We start from the raw sequence: 5,412 nt of genomic DNA on the forward strand, positions 1-5,412 counted from the left end.
CTAGAAACTATCCTTCAAAAAATTATTTTTTTTAATTGCCCTGAAGTCCTAGATCTAGAGAATAAAACAGAAATTGACAAAAAATCTACTAATCATCACCTAAAAAAGATCCCAAAATGAAAACATAAGAACATTCCAATTAAGTTTCAATGCTGCCATGTCAAAGAGAAAATATTACAAGCAACTAGGAAGATATAATTTAAATATTGTGGAGCTACAGTCAGAATTACACAAGATTCAGCAGCTTCTCCTTAAAAGACTGAAGCATAGGGAATATAATATTCTACAGAACAAAGAAACTGGATTTGCAATGAAGAATAATCTACCTGGTAAAGTTGAGTGTGATTCTGCAAGAAAAAAATGGATTTAATGAACTAAAGGACTTTCAGTTATTCTTGGGGAAAAGACTAAAATGGAAATAAAAATTTGACTTATAAGAATCAGAAAAAAAATGAGAAGGTAAACATGAGAGATTAATTATAAAGATTTAATAAAGCTAAACTGTTTACTTATTACATAGGAAAATTATGTTTGTAACTTTTAAAAACATTGTCATTATTAGGGTAGTTCAAAAGAGTATATGTAGATTGAAGACTCAGGATTGAGTTGATTTTGATGGGATCATCCTAAAAAATAAAATTGGATAGGGAGAGGTAACATGGAGTAAACCATCTCATATAAAAGAGTTCTTCCATTCACAAAAATGTTACAGTTGAACTTTATTCCGATTGTAACTGGGTTAAAGAAGAAATAACACACATTTTGTAGGGTAAACAAGTTTAGAAAGGTTTGTGGATTAAGAAATAAGAGAGCAAGTGAATTTTATCAACTACTTAAAGATCAACTCATTCCAGTATTAAATAAATTATTTGGAACAAGCTTTTGTACAAATAAAACCAATGTATCAAAGATTAGAAGGAAAGCACAAATTTGGGGTAGAAGTTATAGAAATTTCCTAGATAAAGGTCAAATATCTCAAATATATAGAGCACTTTGTCAAGTTTCTAAGAATATGAGTCATTCTCCAATTGCAAAATGGTCAAAGGATATCAACAAACAGTTTTTGGATGAAGAAATCGTATATATATAGTCATATGAGAAAATGTTCTAAATGATTATTGATTAGAAAAGAGCAAATTAAAGCAACTTTGAGATAGCATTTCACACCTATCAGATTGTCTAAAATGATAGAAGAAAATGATAAACGTTGGAGGAGATGCAGAAAAGTTGGGACATTAATAATACTGTTGGCGGAACTGTGTGCTGATTCAACCATTGTGGAAAGCAATCTGGAATTATCCCTAAAGAGTTATAAAACTATGTCTACCCTTTTACTCGGCAATGCCACTATTAGGTCTGTTTCTTAAGGTGATCAGGAAAAAAGAAAAAATATCTTTGTTTTAAAATATTTATAGCAGCTCTCTTTGTGCTGGCAAGGAACTAGAAATTGAGGAGACATTCATCATTCGGGGAATGGCTAAATAACTTGTGGTATATGATTGTGATGGAATACTACTTGCTGTAAAAAGTGATGAGTAGGTTGATTTTAAGAAAACATGGAAAGACTTGAGTGAAATAATGAAGAGTGAAATGAGCAGAACTAAGAGAACATTTTATATTGTAACAGCAATATTGTTTGAAGAATAAATGTGACTAACTAAACTATTCTAAATACAAAAGACCTTCAGACAAAGAACCGATATATGGATGTAATATCAATTGAGTTGAGACTTTCTTACTGTTTTAAAATGATTAAGTGTCTTTAAGTCTTCCTAGATGCTAAGCCCCTGGCCCAAACCCCAGTAAGGTGCCAAACCTATGTGGGTGTGACTTGGTAACCAAGGTGGGGCCCCAGGTGGGACTAACTAAAGGAGGACCTAGTTTACACATGAGTTTGAGTGATAGGTTTGGGACATCAGAGGCTCTTAGACCACTAAGTCGCTTCTTTGTGATGATTCTAGATCACGTGGGTGAGTTGCATGGGTGACTCACCCTGGACCCTGAAAAAGATATAAACCAGGGGTTGGCTTTCCATTCTTTGGAGCTCTTACCCACGGCCATGGTGGCATGCATGACTCTGGACCAGCCCTCGATATGAGCTCCCAGGCTGAACTTTGTTGATAACTATGAATTGTATTGGGTCAGTCTGTCAATGTTTGTACTTTGTTTGTATTTTGCTCTGAAGCTCAGGGTGCTGTTTTTTTTTTTTCCCTGAACTGAGTGAATGATACTTGTATGTTGAATTAAAGTAAGCTGGTCAACCCCTTAACATTGCTTTCTTTACTAAAGCAGATCAAAAGAACCTGTGCTTTTGCAGCATGTTGGCAGCTTTCTGGGTGTTGGTTGTTGGTGGATCTTACACTCCTACAGAAGCTGCTAGCCGGATTGTGGAAACTATGTGTTGTATCATTTCATAGGTAGATAGGTAGGTAGATAGATAGATAGATAGATAGATAGATAGATAGATAGATAGATAAGATAGATGATAGATGATTGATAGAAAGATATTTGAGAGAGAGAGAGAGAGAGAGAGAGAGATGGATGGATAGATAGTGATAATTCTGTGTGTGTGTGTGTACGTGTGAAATGTTGGCTTTCTCTAGTGTCCAGTTGGGAAGGAAAGAGAGAAACAGCTTGGAACTCAAATGTAAACAAATTTTAAAAAAATTCAAATAATGAGGATATTATAGATAGCCCTTCTTAAGTTTCTGGAAATTCTTTCAAAAATTATAATATTGAGAATTTCAGAGACAAATGAATCTTCCATCAGCATTAAGAGGTAATGGTAGAAGATGTTAATTCCTCGAGAGAAGAATTAAGCCTTATTGTTCTAACTCTTGAATGACTGAGAAGCTGTTTGCCTTAATCAACAGGGCATGGCTTACATTAATTAAATTAAAATACATAAATGTAACTTTAAGGAACAGAGATAAGCTGTGGAACAGGAAGTCATTCTCCCTGGGAAGCCAACAGAGAGAAGAGGGAAAGGACTCAAGTACCCATAACATTTCTTTAGCATTCCACCACCCCTTCATCTTCCATCTCAATCCCTATCATAGCTTTGATGAATTGTATCTCTTGCTCTTCCCATGTCAAAAGCAAAAAACCAAATCTCAACCAATGCTACATCAAGACAGAGAACTCTGTCCAACTCTTTGAAATCAGAAATATCCCTTCTTGAAATTCTTTCAGGGTTCAAGGAAAATGAAATATTGTCCTTTCAAGAAATGCAGTTGGGCACTGGCCCTGGAGTCAGGAGGACCTGAGTTCAAATCCAACCTCAAACACTTGACACACTTACTAGCTGTGTGACCTTGAGCAAGTCACTTAACCACAACTGACCTGCCTTCCCCCCTCCAAAAAAAAGAAATATAGTTACTCTTTCATAATATATAGTAAACTTATATGTGTACATATGCACACATACATATATATAGATAGATATACATATATATATACACACATATGTGTGTGTGTGTGTGTGTGTGTATAACTAAGTCATATGATCTGGCCAACAGAGTTTCATCTCCCAGCATTCATGGCTCCTTGTCAAAGAGAGGTAACCCTCTCAAAAGGAATTATCTGGGATATCCTGAATCATATAGTATATGTAATTTTACTTTGATTATGTTAATATGCCTTATTTTGTTATTCTTCATCTTTATTCCTAACTAGTTTACAATGATTTCTGACACAGTCCCAAATGTCAAATTACCTTTATATCAGCCATTATAATTCATGTTTCTTAATATTTCAAAAGAAGACAAACTAGATCAAGCAGTCCCTTATTTATTTTATTCCAATTATAAATCAAAGAAATATTCCCTGGAAAAGAGATGTGCCTCAGAAATTGCAGTTGCTTTTTGAAAGTGGTCTGTTTGTTCCTTTTCAAAGCAGAATATAGACACCTTCATGTCAAAAAATTGTTGATATAAAATTTAAAACATCTTTGCTTTTGGAAAGAAACCATATAATACTACTACACTATAAGAAATGATGAGCTTAACGATCTCAGAAAAATATGAATAGACTTGCACAAATTAATGAAGAGCAAAATGAATAGAACCAAGAGAAAATTGTATACAGTAACAGCAATATTGTTTTAAGAACCACTTTGAGCGAAGAAGTCATTTTGACTATTATAAATACCCAAATTAACTCCAAAAGACATATGAAGGAAGATATGCTATCTTCATCCAGAGAAAGAATTGATAAATAGAAGTATGTATAGAATCATTTTACATATATACATATGCATACATACAAACAAACACATGCTTGTGTCTAATAGTAGTCATCTCTAGGGTGGGGAGAAGGGAAGAAAAAAAGAAATTTACATGGTAATTTTATTATGTATTTAAAAGGAATAGCAAGTTGTAAATAATAGATTTGCAGTTTCACATGGAAAAAAGAAACTACAATTGCCTGAATGAAGTCATTAAAGACTGAGCCTAATTCTTTCAATCTTCCTTACTCAAATTGAGCAGTAATTATAAACCATTTCTCTGGTCAGCTACGTAGCAGAGTGGATAGAGTGCTGGACCTGGAGTCAAGAAAACGTAAGTTCAAATCCAATCTTAGACACTTACTAGTGTGTAATCTTGGGCAAGTCATTTAACCTCTGTCTACCTCAGTTTCCTCAACTGTAAAATGGAGATCATAACAGCACCTACCTCCATGGATTATTATATCAAATGAGATAATATTTGTAAAGTGCTTAGCACAGTGCCTAACACATAGTAGGTGGTAAATAAATGCTTGTACCTTCCTCTATAGGAAAGAGAAATTACCCACTCTATCCCCTTTGCAAAAACACATGAGTAGTCCTATAGTTCCTAATATTCAGTTTTCCTTCAACCTAAATCCTCTAAAATGTACAGAAGCAGTAGAAAAGAATGGGACAGATCTAACATCAATCAATAAAATATTTATTAAGTTCTGACTGTGGTCCAATTCTTTAAGAAATGCTTGTTAAATTGATTAAATTCCTATATCAGAGTACTTCAAGGCCAACGTGGCACTATAAACCACAATTTTTATATTGGTACCTGAGAAGATAGGGACCAACAGAAATTTATATAGACTGCTTATGGTATGAATCAGTTAGAGTTTGTTTTTTGGGGGGAGGGGAAGGGATGGAAAGAGATTATCAAATGGCTTATATTTACTGGTTTCTTAGTTGCTATGTTTAAATGGGATCTTAATTTCTTCTTAAGAAAACATTAAAACTATGTTTTCCCTTTTTGAAAAAAATTATTAGGGGGTGGAGCCAAGACGGCAGCTGGAAAGCAGGGACTTGCTTAAGCTCTCCCCCAAATCCCTTCAAATACCTGTAAAAAATGGCTCTGAACAAATTCTAAAGCTGCGAGACCCACAAAATAGCAGAGAGAAGCAGGTCTCCAGCCCAGGAGA

Source organism: Trichosurus vulpecula, chromosome 2, assembly GCF_011100635.1.
Source record: "Trichosurus vulpecula isolate mTriVul1 chromosome 2, mTriVul1.pri, whole genome shotgun sequence".
NCBI lineage: Eukaryota > Metazoa > Chordata > Mammalia > Diprotodontia > Phalangeridae > Trichosurus > Trichosurus vulpecula.